This window comes from Pongo abelii, chromosome 11 (genome assembly GCF_028885655.2).
Source record: "Pongo abelii isolate AG06213 chromosome 11, NHGRI_mPonAbe1-v2.0_pri, whole genome shotgun sequence".
Taxonomy (NCBI): domain Eukaryota; kingdom Metazoa; phylum Chordata; class Mammalia; order Primates; family Hominidae; genus Pongo; species Pongo abelii.
The window spans coordinates 80,855,495-80,875,474 of NC_071996.2; the positions used below are offsets into that span (position 1 = coordinate 80,855,495).

General features: G+C 39.7%; 1 protein-coding gene across 27 annotated transcripts in view; it reads left to right on the forward strand.

Annotated features, from left to right (window-relative positions):
- OSBPL6 (oxysterol binding protein like 6) overlaps positions 1–19,980 on the forward strand; it is a 199,656-nt gene that overhangs the window by 23,890 nt on the left and 155,786 nt on the right. For 9 of the 27 annotated variants that reach the window (XM_063712878.1, XM_054549544.2, XM_063712874.1 and 6 more), the window contains exon 2: positions 13,341–13,428. The exons of 15 other annotated variants lie outside the window; for them this stretch is intronic. The gene's annotated coding sequence lies outside the window, so the exon portion shown is untranslated. Of the gene's footprint in view, positions 1–692; positions 981–13,340; positions 13,429–19,329; positions 19,518–19,980 lie in introns of those variants that run through there. 3 more of the 27 variants (XM_063712873.1, XM_063712880.1, XM_063712881.1) reach the window with 2 other exon arrangements.

A 19,980-nucleotide genomic window follows, 5' to 3' on the forward strand; every position in this document is an offset into this window, starting at 1 on the left:
TAAGAGAGTGCCTTTGTTTTGGGAAATACATACTGGAATATACAGGAGTGAAGGGGCATCTTATCCACAATTTACTCTCAAATGATTCAGAAAGTGCTGAAGACTAAATAATCCAGTGTCTAAGTGAAAGGGAAAGAGGAGTGTGAGTTCTTTGTACTGTTCATGCAACTTAAGTTATTTTAAAATAGAGTATTTTTAAAGGTGATGAAACTCAAGGAAGGACCAAAGAACTGTTTTGAATTGCAGGAAACTGAGAGACATGACAAATACCATGAATGATCCTGAACTGAATCCTTTTGCTACAAAAGAAGTCAGTGGGATGGTGAAGCAGCTACCTTGTCCGAGGTGTATACTCGGGGGTTTGTCGTCGCACACCAGAAAAATTTAGCACACAGACACACACGAGTTTAGGAGTGGAGGTTTAATAGGCAGAAGAGAAGGGAAAGAGAAACAGCTCTCTCTATAGAGAAAGGAGTCTCCCAGTGGAAAGGACCAGCAGGTGGTGAATGTGCCTGATTTTATAGTCAGGTTTGAGGAGGCAGTATCTGATTTACATAGGGCTCACAGATTGGTTCCATCAGGTATGACATTTACATAGTGCATAGGGAAGGCTGGTTGCCCCACCCTAATCTTATTATGCAAATAGCCTTTCCAGTTGATCTGAACCATCTTGTCTGCTTCTTACTGTACAGGTGGCTGACAAAGAGAAGGGAAGATGGAGCCGCCATCTCGAACATGATTGGCACAACTGCCAGCATCTATGTCTGCAGCTCAATTTTACAAGCTACTCATTGTTAGAAAGGAAAATAATTTGGGACTGGTTTTCATGAAAAGGAAAACCTTATGGAGGACTTCCGTGTCCTCACTATCTGCCCAAGTAATTTCTTCCTAACTTTTGTATCAGTGGTTGGCAGAGTTTCAATAGGGTTTTTGAGTGAAGCAGATATGGACGTTCTTTGTACTGTTCTGAGAGTTTACCTGTAAGTTTGAAATTGTTTTAAAATGAATTTTTTAAGGTTTCAAGAACTTTCCCTCAAGTCCAAAAAAGTTTTAATTTCCTTTTTCTTCAACCAGAATAAGATAGAATTTGTTTCTGCTATAAAAGGCTAACCAGACTGTGCTTTTAAAAAGGAGGTTGGAAGGTGTTAAAGATTTTATTTTACAAGTAGGATATGCCTACGTGGTCCATCTGTAGACAAGTCAGCCTCTTGACTTTTTGTCCTCAGATGTAAATTCAGGATAACAGTTTCTGCCTGGCCTCTCTTGTTGGGTGAGTCCTTCTTAGGGCAGACAGAGATAAATCTGTAAGCATTATTAAAAAAAAAAAAAAAAAAGAGAGAGAGAGAGAGAATGCTAGAGGAAAGTAAGCTATTCTTGACAAAATGCTCTTCATTCTATTAATAGAGGTATTCTGGGTTGGTAATGGAAATGGCTTTCCCCTTGTTTGCTTCTCAAACATCTCCTTACCACCTTTTCCATGATTCTCTTTCAACTTCTTCCTCTTTTACTGACTTTTTTCTCTCCCCATCTTTTATCCCCCTTCTTTTTTTTTTTTTTTTTTTTCTGATGGAGTCTTGCTCTGTTGCCCAGGCTGGAGGGCAGTGCCCCCAGCACTGCCCCCTGCAACCTCTGCCCCCTGCAACCTCTGCCTCCTGGGTTCAGGTGATTCTCCTGCCTCAGCCTCCCGAGTAGCTGGGAATACAGGTGTGCATCACCATGCCCAGCTGATTTTTGTATTTTTAGTAGAAATGGGGTTTTGTCATGTTGTCCAGGCTAGTCTTGAACTCCTGACCTCGTGATCTGCCCGCCTCAGCCTCCCAAAGTGCTGGGATTACAGATGTGAGCCACCACACCCAGCCTATCCCTGCTCCTTTTTATTAGACCTGAATTTTTCCCTCTTGTACATAATTCTTTGCTTTTTTTTAAATTCTCTCCACTCCTGACTCTTCTCTCTGACAGTTTTGTTTTCCTACTTACCCGCTTTGACTTGATTCCCTTTTTGTTGTAGGCTGAAGGATTCTAGATATAATGCTACTTGTCCAATTTGCCTTTATTCAAGAGCAAGACCAATATAAAATAGATTCTTAGCGATAGACTATTTGTAAAAAAAAAAAAAAATGGAGTTTTATTAAAGATACCATTTAATGAATACTTACTGTGGGCCAAGAATTGGATTGGTTGCATCATCTATATTCAGATTTAAACCACACAACAACATTTTGGAGTAGGTATTTTTATCTCCATTTTACAAAATAGGAAATGGAAGCACAGAAGTAGTACAGATTACTGAAAATAAAAAATAGTAGGTGGCAAAGCCAACTTTCCAGATCCCAAGGTGAATTTCAAAACCTGTGGTGCTTTAATCCTACTATCTGGCCTAAGGGTATTAGTTCTATAACAATTGGGTTTGGAGATAGCACCCTAGGGGCCAAGGGTGTCGTTTACATGAGAATCAATGAGGAGCCAGAGAAAGTGAGTTTTTAGCACTTATTAGGCTAGGGTGTGGGGGAGGGAAATTGAAATATGTGTCAGCCTCCAAATGGCTGATTCTTGGCAAGTAATTATTTATAATCAGTGCATGTTGCTGCTGAAAGCCATCCCATCGGACCCCTTTCCAGCAAGATTCTGCTTTTGGAGTGTAACAGCAACTAATTACGTGCTGTTAAATCCAAGACCCATTTTATATTCAGAGGTTCCAGTGGTAAACCTCACACGTCAGGAGCAATTAGTGACACTGTGGCATGTCATCTTCAATGTGCTGAACTGTGGACAATAAATCCTAGCAGGCTGGATAGGTTAAAATAACCACATTCACCATCATCCTCACTGCCTTCTGAGCAATGCTATTTCAAGGCAACAGGTTCAGGATGTCCTCCTAAATGGTGGTCTGGGGATTTCAGAAACATAAAAATATGATTAATACTGAAAGTTTTAAGATTTTGAGTGCTTAGGAAAGAGGCTGGAGATATCGACAGAGGATAATGTCATGCTGTAGGTCTAAAAGCTGACCATGAATGTGTCTGTTCCCACATAGCTCAAATGTAATAACTACTATGTGCTGATAGAACCTGAGGCATACACATAACAAATGCTAGAATGTGAAAACTGGTTTGGCCGAGGCTTTAGACATCGAGTTCCATTTTGCTGATTGACTACCTTGGATTAATTGGAAGTATATCCTCCACCCCCACCCCCCCTTTTTTTAAGTTAAAAAATGAACAATCTCCTTTTTTTGGGGGGGGTGGGGAGGCAGGTGGACAGGGTCTTACTCTGTCACCTACGCTGGAGTGCAGTGGGGTGATCTTGGCTCACTGTAACCTCTACCTCCCAGGTTCAAGTGATCCTCCCACCTCAGTCTCCTTAGTAGCTGGGACTTCAGATGCACACTACCATGGCTGGGTCTTTTTTTTTTTTTTTTTTTTTGTATTGTTTTGTAGACACAGGATCTCACCATGTTGCCCAGGCTGGTCTTGAACTCCTGGGCTCAAGCAACCCATCTGCCTCAGCTTCCCGAGGTGCTGGGATTACAGTCGTGAGCCACTGTGCCCAGCCAAAAAATGAATAGTGTTCTTATTGGAATTTGAAATCTTTGTTTATAAAATATATCTCATAGTACACATCCTTATTCAATTTCATAGGGAAAAATGCAGACGCTGAAATGTATTTTTCTGTTGAAAGTAAAATGTGATGTTGCAGCAGCAGCATCAGCTGAGTTGTCTATGCAGCCATACTCTGTCACTTATGGTTCTACTTCTGTTGCTGACATCAGGTTGATCTCCTAAAGGGGGATATTCTCGTTGATCTTGGATTTTTAGGATGTTGCTGAGATGCTGCATGGAAATATGCAGTAACAGGACATTGCTGGAGTGTGGCTAAGCAGTGAAAGCATCTGAAAAAAAATTGCCCTCTTGGGAGACCCAGGCTGTGTCCATTAAGCCAGGATCTGCCCAGAGTACTGGCTTTATGATGGGTTTAGCTCAGAGGTAATTGACTCTTCAGCCCATTGAGGCAGCTCAGGGCTCTCTGAGGTAAAGAAGCTCTTTGTTTCCCCCTCCATTCTGGGGCTTGGCTATTTCAACTAGACTATTCATATCAAATGTAAATTCCAACCACCAAAAACAGTCTGTGGAAATCTTGATTGTGTGCAGTTTAGAGATGGCCAGAGAAAGAATAAGAAAAGAAGATAAATAAATATAAATTGAATAAAAATAAAGAATTTGAGAGAAGTTGTTTAAATTTGGGTGACCACAGGGTATTGTCAACTATTTTAGTGTAGAGTAGAAACATCACTGGGAAACATCTAATAAGCAGGTAGTACTACTTGAAAGAATGCATTATAAAGATAATATACAGCTCTTTAATACATGACTGGGTCATTATTGAGTGAAACTGAAGGAAATACTCTGAAAAAGTAGATGAAGCTATGAGCATGGTTTATTGGAAATGTATGTTAAGTTCTAAGATAATTATTTGGTCAGAAATCTTTGTCAATTATGTATGTGTTACACATTTTTCACTGGCCTTTTCAAGTAGTAAACTTCTAAATATTCCTACAGTGATTTAACTGATCATCAGTAAGCACCGTCTATCAGCCAAGTACAGTCTATTCTTACAGAGATGAGGATTGACTTTGCAAAGATGTGGCTTTGGTCAGTGAGTGATACTCACAGGATCATTGACTCAGTCAACCAGCCATATTTTGGGGAGTAGGGAAAAGGGCTGGTTTCATAATCAATACATGAAGTAGCATGTTTTAGATACTTTTACCCAGCAGACAGGTATAAATCAATGGCTTCACTTTCCTGAGTTCAGATCTGTACTGTGAAGTGACCTGTCACAGGCATAGCATTTATATTGTTCCCACTGGAGTAAATCACCAAGGAGTGCTGTGTTTGAAAGTGTGCACACTTTCGCATCCCATGTCCTCTGCCACACTACCAACTTTTCTGTCTCTTTTTCTATATTATGCATTGGGAATGGAGAGGAATGAAGGAAGTCATCTACTAAAGAGTCACCTTTATGGAGACTGTAAGCAGTGATGGTTTGCAGCACGTTCTCTTCCAGCCCCACGAAGTTCTGCTTCTGTAGTTGTCACGGAGCAACCCCAGGCTGCAGCCTTTCCTGCCACCAGCCTGGTTTACAGGAATTGATGCTGGTGTTGTAATTTTAATCCTTGGTTCATTCATCTACCTAAAATCCATAGATGTCCATAAACCTTCTATATTCTAATTTGTAGAGACTCAGATATTACAGAGAGATTTCATAATCTTGGCCCAAAGCAAAGGTTTGCTGATAAAATAAAACAGAATCAGACGGGCGCGGTGGCTCACGCCTGTAATCCCAGCACTTTGGGAGGCCCAGGCGGGCGGATCACGAGGTCAGGAGATTGAGACCATCCTGACTAACACGGTGAAACCCCGTCTCTACTAAAATTACAAAAAATTAGCCGGGCGAGGTGGCGCATGCCTGTAGTCCCGGCTACTTGGGAGGCTGAGGCAGGAGAATGGCGTGAACCCAGGAGGCGGAGCTTGCAATGAGCAGAGATCTCGCCACTGCACTCCAGCCTGGGCGACAGAGCAAGGCTCGTCTCAAAAATAAATAAATAAATAAATAAATAAATAAATAAATAAATAAATAAAACAGAATCTTGGTATGCATAAAAATTAATTGTAAGTTCTTTTAACATTTGAAAAGTAAATGTTGTTATAAGAAGTAATATTTGTATGGGGCAGAGAAAAATAAGATAGACCCTCCTCCAAGAAATAAAAATCTCCTGTAAATGATCCCACTATCCAGAAATAGATAATATTTGGTTTTAAATACTCAGATTTTCTTCTCTAGTATTTATATTCCTGTAAATCATTTATTATATTTATTTTTCATAAAAATAGTGATGCACACATGCTGCTTTATAAACCTCTCCCTTCCCCAGTGTTTCCAAGTTGGTAGCTCTATATTTATCGTTGTTTATATAATGGCTGCAGAGATTTGGTGGACACATAGGTTGTGTCCTATTTTTTTGTTGTCGCCATAAGCAACACTATGATGAACATCTTTGTACACAGGAGTATGCACTTCCTTGATTTTGTGCTTAAAATAACTTCTTAAAGATGTTGAAGCTTTGTAAGACTTGTTACCAGTTCACTCTGAAAGTTTACTCTGATTCTCTATCAACCTGTTATGTGAAAAGCGATTTTACATTGTCTTAAGTTGCATCTCTATTATTCAGACAGAGCATTTTTCTGTATTGTGTTGGCCATTTGAATTTTGTGGTTACATTGCCTCCTTTGTGTTTTTCCCATTTTTCTTTAGAGATATTCCTGTTTTGGCTTATTGTTTTGTGAGAGCACAGTGTATTAGAGACATGGATTTCTTGTCTGCCTTGTTGTAGATATTTTTCCCCCACTGGATTCAAATCTTGATTGAGATTTTGTCAAATGTAATGTTAGTTAAGTGGGTATAGGTATATCTTTCGATATTGGCTCTTGCTTACAATTAAGGAAATTGTAAAAAGTAAAAGGATATGGAGTGATGTTTTCCAGGCCCTTCAGTTTATTCCTTGCCTTGGGGTAGAACTGTTTTTAAATCCTTTGAGAAAACTGAGTGTTTAGTATTTACACTGACTAAGTGATTGGATTCCATTTGGTTGGGTTTTAAAGTGTTCTTTTTAATGATTTTAGCACACTCACCTATTGTTACTCATTCTCAAATCTGGTATCTTTGGCTCTTTGAAACAGATTTGAGTGGGTCCTTATGGCCTTGGGAGTCTGACAATTTTATGATTATGCAAATGTTATTGAACTCATTTTGATGGATGTTTTCTGAGCCTTTGGCTGATAGCACAGAGACTTTGCCTTTAACTGTCACAGGGTTGGCTAGTGTGACCTTCACATCAGGCTGCGGAAAACACACTTGCCAGTCATCTTAGGACAATTTGGATTGGTTGCCTGGGCAACCTTACTGGCTTCTAATCAGATGCCCCAAGGGTAGCCCAATTCCCAAGGGGAATGCCACATCTGAAGGGAGGAATTCTGTCCTTGGAGTAGCAGTGATTTTAGGACACTTGGTTAATATTGGGGGGAAGTGAGGGGATGCCATGATCTCACAATGAACCCGGGGAAGGGAGACAATAAAAGAAAGGGGGATCAAGAGAGAAGGGATGTAAGAGAGGCCAGAATGGAAGAGAAGGTTGCATTGGAGCAAATGGTAAACACTAAATAGTGAATAAGAGCAAATGATTTGTGAATAAGAAAACCGTCTATTGCAGAGTGAGCAGAAGTACACCAAGAATGCAGATTGAAAAGTTATGTTTAGAAAAAAAATCCATGGCCAATAAATGAATATCTAGAGAGGGAAAAAGAACTTTGGAGACTTCTGAAAATGCAATGAAAATATTTTTTCACTGAAACAGCCTTGCATGTGAATGTCTTTGATCGACTCCTTTTTAAGGAAATAACATTGTCTTCTTCCTGTACTCTCCATTGTAGCCTGAGTAAATCCTGTGTCCAGAATCAGAATGATACCATTCAGAATTATAGGACGCATTTTTATTTGTTTCTTTCATGAATCAGAACTGTTATAGATTAGAAACTAGTGTAGTTAAAGTCAGTTCTGGCCAGGCGTGGTGGCTTAACCCTGTAATCCCAGCACTTTGGCAGGCTGAACAGGGAGGATTGCTTGAGTCCAGGAGTTCAAGACCAGCCTGGACAATATAATGAGACCCCATCTCTATAAGGAATTAAAAAGTTAGCTGAATGTGGTAGCATGCACCTGTAGTCCCAGCTACTCAGGAGGCTGAGGTGGGAGGATCACTCAAGCCCGCATGGCAGAGGTTGCAGTGAGCTGAGATTGTACCACTGCACTCCAGCTTGAGCAACAGAGCAAGACCCTGTCTGAAAAATAAATAGTTCTCTCTCTGTGTCTGTCTCTCTCTTTATCTCTCTCTGCTTCTCTCTCTCTCTCTCTCTCTCTGTGTGTGTATGTGTGTGTGTGTTTAACAAAACACATCTACAGAATCTATAGATATGCCAGGACGGCTATTATGACAGGTGGCAGTGTTTTAGCTGCTCTAATAAGCTGAATGAATGCAGATGCTAATAGGCAGAAAGGCATTGTGTAGCCCTGGGATGAAAGTCTCTCTAGAGAGCAGTGAGCTGACCACAGTACCTTTGGTCAGATGCCCATTACTTTAAAAAAAAAAAAAAAAGAAAGAAAAGAAAAGAAAAAAGGCTGTGACTTACTGCTGAAATACTCAGAACCGTTCTGAAGACCCCCTCTTTTTGCAGATCTCAGACTGAGTATAAGAGAGATGCAAATTTTACAGTAGTTGAAACTGGCACATCCAGCACTTTGTAAAGTATGCTATCCAAGGTAGTCACTCTATAAATATTGGACAGTGAAGATAGTGTCTGGATTTCAGACCCTTGAGTTTGTTCAGATGTTCTCTAGTGATGGGATTCTGTAGTTACAGAAAACCATGGTGTCAGTCAGAGCCCTGGGAGGTAGGGGCTGGTGCATTAGTTTGTTTACACGCTGCTGATAAAGACATACCCGAGACTGGGCAATTTCCAAAAGAAAGAGGTTTATTGGACTTTCAGTTCCACATGGCTGGAGAGGCCTCACAATCATGGCAGAAGGCAAGGAGGAGCAAGTCACAATCTTACACAGCAGGCAAAGAGAGAGCTTGTGCAGAGAAACTCCCGTTTTTGAAACCATCAGATGTCATGAGACCCATTCACTATCATGATAACAGTACAGGAAAGACCTACCTTCATGATTCAGTCATCTCCCACTGGGTCCCTCCCACAACACATGGGAATTATGGGAGCTACAAGATGAAATTTGGGTGGGAACACAGAGCCAAACCATATCAGATGGCATATCCTGAAGATTTACCTGAAGAATATTTAATGACAGAATGACTTAAAGTGGTGAGGGCAGAGTCCAGGGAACCCCCAAAGGAAGGCAAAGCAGCCCGGAGCTAGTAACAGAAGGAACCAATACCTTTTCTGGGCCAGAAGCAGCAAGGGAGGAAGCTGTGTTCCTAGGGCCCACTGAGAGCTCTAGTCATGGAGGGGGAAGTGTGGATGCAGTGACAGCCCGGGTAGGGGTGGGCAAGGAGATGGGTTGGGCATAGATACTTCATTTCTTCTGGCTCTCACTTTCTTGCTGGTGGCTTCTGTGAGCCAAAGCCCTCTGGAAGCCAGCGGGCAAGGGATGCTGGGTGGCGCAGTCACCTTCCATGCTGGTGGTGCAGTGGGCAAGGGATGCTGGGTGGTGTAGGTCAGCTTCCTGGAGCCCAGAGAAGGCCAAAGAAGGCTAGACAATGGGTCTGGGGTGGGAAGAGGCAAATGAATAAGAACCTTCACAGTATGCACATATCCCTGTTCTATAAGGATCTCCTTGCCCTTTGGAAGCATAAGCATTTGGAAAAGAAGTTATTTATGAAATAATCCTCCTTATAGGAACTGGAGACATGCTCACATGTGTTTAGAACTTTGGTGTATGTCGGATTTGTAGGAAAAGGAGGGACTGTTCAGTATGTGGAACAGAGAAGAAATGGTTATCTTTAACGGATTCCTGCTTCATACTATATACAAAAAAGTCAACCTCAGAAGGTTCTAGGTCTTAAATGTTAGAAGGAAAACATTAAGACTTTTAGACTTGGATAGAAAAGGATTTCCTTAGTTTTCTTTAAGACTTTTAGTCTTCAGAGAAAGAGAAGATTTCTTAAGGCACAAAAAGCATTTAATGTAAAAGAAAATATTGACACATTTGACTCCATTAAAATTAAGAATATTGTTAATCTAAAGAGGCCTTATTGAAATTGTATGTTGTGTGAGATTTGCTTCAATACAATTTCTGGGAGTGAAGGTTAAATAGCTGGAGATATAAATGAAACAAAATTGATCATTTTTGAAACTGGGTGATGGCTACACACAAAAGATGAAAGGATAGTAGAATATATTAAGAATATATTAAGAAGTCCAATAACTCAAGATGAAAAGTGTGAACAACCCACTAGAAAAATGGACAAAGGATATGCATGGGTATTTTACAGTTACAAAAAAGGAAATACATATGGCTAAGTTTTATCAGAAATGTTCAATATTATTTGTAATTTGGAGGGAAATGCAAGTCACTGCCATAAAGACGCCATTTTATACCCATTCAATTGGCAAGAATGGAAAAGTCTGTTAATATCTAGAGCTAGGGCAGATATGGATCCACAGGATCTCATACCCTGCTAGTAAATTGTTGTAACAACCACAGAAAATAGTTCTGGCATTATGTCATAGAATTGACCAGTCACATTTCCTGCAACTCAGCATTTTACTCTTTCAGGTTTACATATAAAATAAATTCTGGCACATGTGCATCAAGAAATACATACAGAAATGTTGATATTTGCCCTGTACATATAAAAAACTTGGGAAAACTCAAATGTCTACGGACAAAAGAGTGGATGGATAAACTGTGGTATAGTCATCCAATGGAATACATGCCAAAATCCAAATGAAGTATAATGAAATAACGGCAACATAGATGAATTTTAGCAATGCAATATTAAATGGAAAAATTCTAAAGATATTACATATAGTGCCCTTTTCTATAAGTTTAAGAGCAACTAAAATTATAGCCATAGTTTTTAGGAATAGATATAAACAAGATGATAGTATATTAAAAAGGAAAGCAGTAGAATGTTGAGTATGGAGTTCAAGATGGTTGTTACCTCAGTAGGGCGAGGCAGGAAGATGAGATGGGAGGACCATTTGGGTAGATAAGTTATTATCAAAGTTTAATTTTTGTGTGTTCTCTATTGCTATTATAACATTAAAAATGAAGCATGTGTGAATGAGGGCAGCCTGCATGACCCACATGTGAATGTGTCTTATATCAAATATTATGTTTAATTTAATTATGTGCAATTGAGGTAGAATAAAAGAAGAAAAAAAAGACTAGGACAAGTGGAAAAGAAAGAGTAGCATAGTACATTTACAGCAGTTGGAAATTATACATTTTGCATAACAGGTAATCAGGATATAGACTAAGCAGCGCTTACAAAGATATTCCAAACAAAACTAATGTGCAAACAAAATAGAAGGTATCTCTTCCACTTTCTCTCATTCATTTAATAGTTTAGTTGTCATCCAATAAGAATTTAAGACGTGGCCGGGTGCTGTGGCTCATGCCTGTAATCCCAGCACTTTGGGAGGCTGAGGTGGGCAGATCACGAGATCAGGAGATCGAGACCATCCTGGCTAACACGGTGAAACCCCACCCCATCTCTACTGAAAATACAAAAAATGAGCCGGGTGTGGTGGCGTGCGCCTGTAGTCCCAGCTACTCGGGAGTCTGAGGCAGAAGAATGGCGTGAAGCCGGGAGGCCGAGCTTGCAGTGAGCCAAGATTGTGCCACTGCACTCCAGCTTGGGTGACAGAGTGAGACTCCATCTCAAAAATAAAAATAAAAAAATTAAACCACATATATCATAATATTAAATTTCCTAATAGCCCAGTTAAAAAGGACAAAGAAACAAGTGAAATTAGTTTTAACAGTTTATTTAACCCAATATAACCCAAATATTATGCTAACATATAATGATATAAAAATTATTAGTGAAATAGTCTACTTTCTTTTTTTCATATTGTCTCCAAAGTCTGATGTGTATTTTACATTTACAGCACATCTGAACTTGGATGCCAAATTTTCATCAGAAATACTTGATCTGTATTTAGATTTCATAATATTTATAGTTGAAAAAGTAGATTCACAAACCCAGGATGTTCTAAATATACTTAGTCTACCATTAACTGAACTGAATATTGATGTGTTTAGTCCATTTTCTGTTGCTATAACAGAATACCTGAGACTAGGTAGTTCATACAGAAAAGAGGTTTATTTAGTTTACAGCTCTGAACTCTGGGAAGTCCAAGATTGGGCAGCCACATCTGATGAGGGCCTCGTGCTGCTTCTCAGCATGGCAGAAAAGTGGAAGGTCATGGGAGCATGTGTGTGTAAAGGGCAAAACACAAGGGGTGGCCCCGCCTTATAACAACCCACTCTAGTGTTAACTAACCCAGTCTCTTGAGAATGTGACATGAATCCCTCTTAATGACCTAATCACCTCTTACAGGCCCCACCTCCCAGTACTGCCACACTGGGGACCAAATTTCCAACACATGAATTCTGGAGGACATGCAAGGTAGATTAGAGCCTTGTCTCTGAATGATCTCTAGACCGTGCATGGTGTTTAAATTAATTAAAATGAAATAATATTAAAAATTCAGTTCCCTAGTCTCCCTACCTGCCTTTGAAGTGATCAGTAACCACATTTGGCTAGTGACCACCATAATGGAAGAGCAGGTCTAGATCATTAGTTATCAAGGTGTGCTTCCCATTCCCTATCCCTACCCCCAGACCAGCAGCATTAGCATCACCTGGGAACTTGTTAGAAATGCAAATTGTGGGCTGGGTGAGGTGGTTCACTGCTGTAATCCCAGCACTTTGGGAGGCCAAGGCGAGTGGATCTTTTGAGCTCAGGAGTTTGTGACTGGCCCCAGCAACATGGCGAAAACTCATCTCTACCAAACACATAAAAATTAGCCAAGTGTGGTGGTGTGCACCTGTACTCTCAGCTACGTGGGAAGCTACAGTGGGAGGATTGTTTGAGCCCAGGAGGTCCAGGCTGCAGTAAGCCTCATGATAGCACTACTGCACTCCAGCCTAGACTACAGAATGAGACCTTGTCTCAAAGAAAAGTAAAGAAAAAGAAATGCAAATAGCAACTCAGACACTCTGGATGTGGGCCCAGTCGTCTGGTTTAAACAAGTCCTCCAGGTGATTCTGATCTACATTAAAGTTTGAGAACCACTTAGTCTATCTAGAAATGGATCAGCCGTCTGTCTCTCTGCCTTTTTGCTCAACCATCACTCATAGTGTTGTTCTCATCTTCAGGGTAGAAGCTGGCCGGCTAGGAGCACTTCTGCATTCCACCCTTAGGAAGGTTGGGTGCTGGGGAGAGGCGACAGATTGGACAAGCAGTTTTCCTTTTGTAAAGGCTGTGACACAACATTGCCCACATCCTTTTGCTCAGTTCCCATTGAGTAGAGCTAAACGGCCCTACCCTGTTTCTGAGGCTGGAAATTGTAGATTAGTTGGCTGATCATGTGCCAAGTGAAAACTTGTGGAGGTGAGGTGGTGGAGGAAGTTGTTCTGTTCCTGACAGGAAAAAGCAGAGAATGGATACTGAAGGCAGTTCGCAGTTTCACTGCAATAGGTGGGCACAGTTTGATTTATTTTGCAACCTAGACCTTAACCTTGATTTTATTATTTCATAGTCTCTGATCTTCACTGGCATACTGGGTTCCTCGGAAAAGTGGAAGACATGAAGTATGGATGCATATAATACCTGAGGAAATCTCAAAGGTACTATGAAATATGTCTAAACGTGAAAGGTGCCCGAGAGAACTTGAGTCACCAAGATCAGCCTCCGACCAACTTCTTTAATGCAGAGAAGGTTGTATGTGGTGCATTGTGTGGGAAGCAGAATTTAGCCCTAGGTGTAACTGTTCAAAGGACAAGTATGATTATCCTAAACCTACTCTACAAAAATAATAACCATTAACATTTTGGCCTATCTACCTACCTAGATTATAAATATAAAAAAGAAATGGGATTATGCTTTTGTGTGGTTTTGCAGTCTGCCTTTTCCCTATACCTTATAGCACAAATACCTTCCATATCAATAAATATATGTCTGATTGTTAACAAATTTCTGTCATGGGATATTTCAATAGCTTTCACTTTCTGATTTATAATTAGCACTATAGTGAACATATATATACATTTCTACCCACAACAGCACATTGAAGTAGCATTGTTGTTTGGGGTAAATACCTGGGGTTTGTCGTCTCGCACTGAGAAGATTAACAACAGGGACACACACACGGAGTGGGTTAAGGAGTGGAAAGTTTACCAGGCAGAAGAAAGGAGAGAGGAGAGCAGCTCTCTCTCTTGTGAGAGAAGGATGTCCAAAAATGGGAAAAAGGCTGGCCCGTGGTGGACCTCAGCAGGTTTCATAGGAAGGCTTGAGCAGCGGTGTCTGATTTACTTAGGGCCCACAGGTTGGATTGACCAGGTGTAATGTTTACAAAGCACATAGGGAAAGCTGGTCACCCCACCTAATCTTATTATGCAAATGGGCTTTCCACTTGGCCAGGCCATCTTGTCTGCTTCTTATTGTACATGTGGCTGGCAAAAAGAGAAGATGGAGCCGCCATTTTGAACATGCCTAGTCCCAGGTAGTATATTACTATGGGCACAACTGCTGGCATTCACCCGTGCAGGCTTCCAGCTTGCTTGTCTATGTCTGCAGCTCGATTTTACAGGCTGCTCTTTGTTGGAAAATTATTTTGGGGCTGCTTGTCATTAAAGGAAAACCTTACCAAGGACTCCTGTACCTTCACTATCTCCCTAAGTAATTTCTTCTTAACTTCTATATCAATATGAGCAGCCCTTTCCCCCATCCTGACCACCACCAGGGTGGGCCCATTTTTTTTTTTTTTTTTTTGAGACAGGGTCTTGCTCTGTCACCTGGGCTGGAGTTAAGTGGCATGATTACACCTCACTGCAGCCTTGAACACCTGGCCTCAAGTGATCCTCCTGCCTTATCCTCCCAAGTAGCTGAGACTATAGGAGGGCATCACTGTGTCCCTCTAATAAAAAAAAAAAAAAAAAAAAAAAAAAGCCTTTTTGTAGAGATAGGGTCTGGCTACGTTACCCAGGCTGGTCTTGAACTCCTGGTCTAGCATCCTTTTTAATCTCTGCAAATCTATTATGCAAATTTATAAACTTAAACACGGTTAATTCTTGTTGAAATTTCCATGTCTTTGATAATCATCTTAGGGGTTCTTAAACTGTACTCCTATGCCATAGAAACTAGACACAGGTGTTTTGCTGCTCATCCATAAACTGGGTAAAACAATAATATCTTTTCTCACTTAGCCAAAATAATATTATAGCTTTCCTCTATTTGAAGCTTTTCCTATACATTTTTCTTAAACATTTGCTATATTTTGCTGCTTATTCTAGAATCTGGTCTAAGATAACAAAGATACATTTTTGTAACATATTAAAAGTATATTTTAACTTTAAATTTAATATATCAATTATTACTTTTTTTCTTTTTTGACCCTCATCCTCTGACTCTCAAATTATGTTTCTGATGAGTACCGTGACTTCCAGGAAGTAAATAAGTTTGGAAATTACTAATCCCAGACACATAGGGCACCAAGGTTAAAGAGAGGGGAAGGCTCTGGACTCAAAAGTGCTTGTCCCAGCTGTGGTTCAACCAGCAGCATGATCTTGGATAAGCTATTGAACCTATCTGAGCTTCAATTTCTTCATATGTAAAATGGGATAATAGAACCTGTACTATAAGGTAGTCGTGATGGCTAAATCAAAAGGTGAGTAGGACACTGTCACACTTCACAAAATAATCATTAGCTGCTATTATTCCTTTATAGAGGAGGAAACAGTTACCTATCTCATTACTCTCAGCATTTAAATATTACATTTTGCTTATTGTTTTTACTGTCTCGAAATCACGTGCTGTTTTTTTTTCTTATTACCAGAACATTGAGGTTTCTACTCAGCCCAGTACTTTATTCTGGTAACAGCTCCCAATTGGTCTTTCAAAAGTAGTACCCCAGAAATACACCTCGCCGTACCTTTCCATTCTGTGTAGTGGGGGTAGGGCCTGTTCCTGGGCCTCAGATGTTCTCGGTATACTCTTAACTCCTGTCTCTGAGAAACACTTCAGAATAACTTAGAACACTTGACTTTTTAAAAACTTTCAGATAATTTGTAATTGCAACTGACACTGGATATCAAGCAATTATACAAAGGTAATTCCTGATGGCTTGAGTAGAAACACTCCATGGTGTACTGCCTAGATGGTAACTATTTTCGTAATATTGGGAGCTTTACATTCTTATTTTCTACTTGTTACAGTTCTTCAAGTACCTTCAAAACAGCTGATACAAGAAACCTGTTTGATATTCTGAGGGCAGAAATGGGAAGTGGAGTTTTTTCAAGCTTGGATAGGTTTCGAATTTGCTTCTTCCCCTTTAAAAAAGAATCCTTGAATTTGCTTCAGAAATGAAATACACTGTAAAAGTGAAGTTAGAAATCGGATGACAACCAACTTCCAATGCTAAATATCTAATTCCTGCGAACCGGCCTTGCTCTCTGAAAACTGTGGCCATTTTCATGGGTTTTACTTGGCCTTATTTTATCATGGCTGCATCCTCTGTATTTGTTGAGGCTTTTCAACCATCTGAGAGTAGGACCTGTTCATTTCTGGCAGTTCTGCTTTCAATGCTAATTCATCCAGAATTACTGGGGATACTATTACTTTAGTCATTGAAATGTTTAGTGTCAGATTAAAAACCTCATCAGACATCAGTGTCCTTGATTTCACTCACATGACTCAGAGCATCATCCCGGGGATCCCTCAGCCTCTGGAAATGTTAAGGTGGTGATGACACATGGGCAGGGAGGTTGGTTTCAGTCGATGTTCAGTACCTGGAGGCTGAACTTTGGCATCAGAAGAGATCTGGCCATGGACAAGCTATTTAATCTCACTATTTTTTGAGTCTTTAGTGACAATACCCACCTCATGTGTTGTGAGGGTTAAGCTGATCTACTTAGGATGATGAGCTTAGCACAGTATCTGGCACATGATAATTCTTCTATAAGCACTAGTAATTATCATTAGTAATATTATTCACAGTAGACACAATTCTAGAGATGCTGAAAATACTCTTGCCTCACACTTTATATATTGAGACAGTAATAGTTCTCTAGTGGCAGTTTTTTTTCTCAAGAGTTGAATAATTTACTTTATTCAGCTATTTAATAATACTAATCATATAGTCTTAAAGACTGAATGTTCACTCAGTATTACATTAATAGGAAGAAAATGGAAATATTTTCGTAACAGTTCTTAATGCTAATTACTATATATGTCTGAAGTCATATCATTTACTCAATTTCTATGGTACCTGTCATAATACTTTAGAAAGTGAAATAGCAATAATAGTGACAACAACATCAACTTTTGCAGTTGAATCTGAATGAATATGGAGTTGGAGAGAATATCTGTCCAATTCAGGTTGTCACTGTTAAATATTTCACAGGTTGTGAGTTGCCAACCTTTGCTGAACTTAAGCCCTTTAGAATAAAATGTATTTCAGGCTGCAGTATAACCTACCGGCTTGTTAGCAGTGAGAGAGAGAGAGACAGAGAGAGTCATTTTTAAAAAATACTTTTTGTTTTAAGATAATTATAGATTCACAGGAAGTTGCCCAAAAATGTACAGGGAGGTACTGTGTACATTTCACTGTTTCCCCCAAAGGTAACATCTTACAAAACTGTAGTACAGTATCAAAACCCTGACACAGACATTAGTACAATCCACAGAGCTTATTCAAATATGTAAATATTTTCTCCCCGTCTGTAACTTGTCTTTTCATCCTCTTCATGGGATCTTTTGTAGAGCAAAGGTTTTTAATTTCGGTAAGGTCCAATTTATCCATTTTTCCTTTTATGATCTAGGGTAGTTTTTCTCAAAGGCTTTTCCAGACAGTACCTGCTTTTGGAATCATTTGTAGTACCTATTACGAAACCCATTTGCTTGGGCCCCACACCAAACACTCTGAATCAGATTCAAGGAATGGGATCTGGTAGTCGTTTAAGAAGCTCCCTAAAACCTGGGAACCACTGTTTCAGAGAGATTGGCCTTGGGTCCTTTTTCTTCTTGTTCTGCCTTATCTATGAATCATCCCACTCACTCTTACCACCTTATCATATATGTTTGGATAACTTCTAAATTTATCTTGTTAACCTCTGTGATGAGCTCCAGAATAGGTACTTTCCTGGATACTCTTCTGTTATACAAAGAACATATTTAATAAATGGGTTATTTGTGAGGTATTACTTTTCTGGACCCCTTTGAACAGTATGCAGTAGAATATATATAATAAAAACCTTCCCAGTTAATGTTTATAAATTGTCAAAGAGGCAAGACATTGGTCCTGATGCATGAATTACTTAATTATAGAATACTTTGGTGGAGGGGTTGAGTTATATATATAATCTTGGGGTTAATGATTTTTTTGTGGTCTTATTTGTATCTCTTCTTCCTTTCATTGAAACAGATAATTTTATACAATTTCTTTTTTTTCTTTTTCTTTTTCTTTTTTTCCTTTTTCTTTTCTTTTCTTTCTTTTTTTTTTTTTTGAGACAGAGTCTCGCTGTGTCACCCAGGCTGGAGTGCGGTGGTGCAATCTTGGCTCAGTGCAACCTCTGCCTCCCGGGTTCAAGCGATTCTCCTGCCTCAGCCTCCCGAGTAGCTGGGACTACAGGCACGTGCCACCGCACCCGGCTAATTTTTTGTATTTTTAGTAGAGATGGGGTTTCACCATGTTAGCCAGGATGGTCTCAATCTCCTGACCTCATGATCTGCCTGCCTCGGCCTCCCAAAGTGCTGAGATTACAGGTGTGAGCCACCACACCCGGCATTTTATACAATTTCTATATGGAAAAAGATGCACAGTGCTTGATAAGTATCAATATGCCTATGGCCTAACAATCTAAAAGATGGTTTAGTTCCTCTTTTTAAAATTTTCAAGTATTTTTCATTAGCATAAAGAACTATTCCTTGGGTGTCTTTAATGAAAAATGACCTTTTCATAGCTGGATATTTTATTTGATGTTGGAATGTAATCAGAACATTTATGAACATGTCAATTTTTGTTTTATTTTTACGTTAGATTCAGGAGGTACATGTGCAGGCTTGTTACATTGGTTCAATTTTTAAATGTCTCGATTTTATATCACTTGTTTTAACAAGTTAGACTTTCTTTTTTACAAGTTGTATTCTCATTTTATATGTTCTCTGCAACCATTGCTTCTGTTTAATCCTTGTTTCTAGTTGCTACAGTCTCTTAAAAATTAGATTATCCCTTTAAGATGATAGAACATGCTTATGCTAAAGGTAGCAGCTAAAATGAAGACGAAATACTCTTACATCTTAATCCTGAAAAAAAAATTATAAGTTTAGTGAGTAGTGCTTAATGATGTTTTTGTCTTCGTTCAATTAATTACAGTTCAGTAGCCAAGAAAAGAAAGCTAATTTTGCCTTGGTTGTAAAGTTTGGATTTCACTTTTTACCATAGTGGAGTGGTCAAAGAATTCACAATGTCCATCCTGTAATTATAATATGCTACTGTATCATGATATCATCTTTCTGCACTTACAGCCCTTTTGGGAGAGTTTGATGTCAGACAGCATTGGTTTCTGTGTGGGCCTGCTACCCCTGGTGACAGGGAACTTGGTCACCCAGCCAGTCTCTACTAACTTCAGATGGCCATACCACCAGCATGTGCTGTGGGAGATACCAGGGGATCCAGTGACAGTGTGATTGGCTTTTGTAAACAGAGACATATTCTCAAGTAAGTGGTCTCCAAAGACTGATGCTGGTAGGAATGTATTAAGTATGATGCAGTCCAGGATGCTTGAATCCTCCCTGCCCATCCTTGGATGCCAGAATTTGTCTACAGTCCCTTACAAGTATGACATTGTCTTAACCTTCATGATAATTTGAAACAGTTTATCCTCCAGGATTTGAGACCCCAGAATTACCATCTTTGACCATAGCTCCCTATCACTCTTTCTCTTTTTCACTTTTCCTTTTACTCAACCTGGCATTGCCCTAACTTCAGCCCCCAGCCTCCTTCCTGTCTTCTCTGTTCTTCTGGTTTGGGTTTCATGGCCTTAGCTTGGTCCTCAAGTAGACTGATTCAGCTGGACTGTCTAGTTTCTCTTATCTCTTATACTCTCTGAGCCATATGGCCAATACTGACACTGACAAAACCCTAATGTCATTCTTTTACCTTTTACTCTGGGGATAAATAA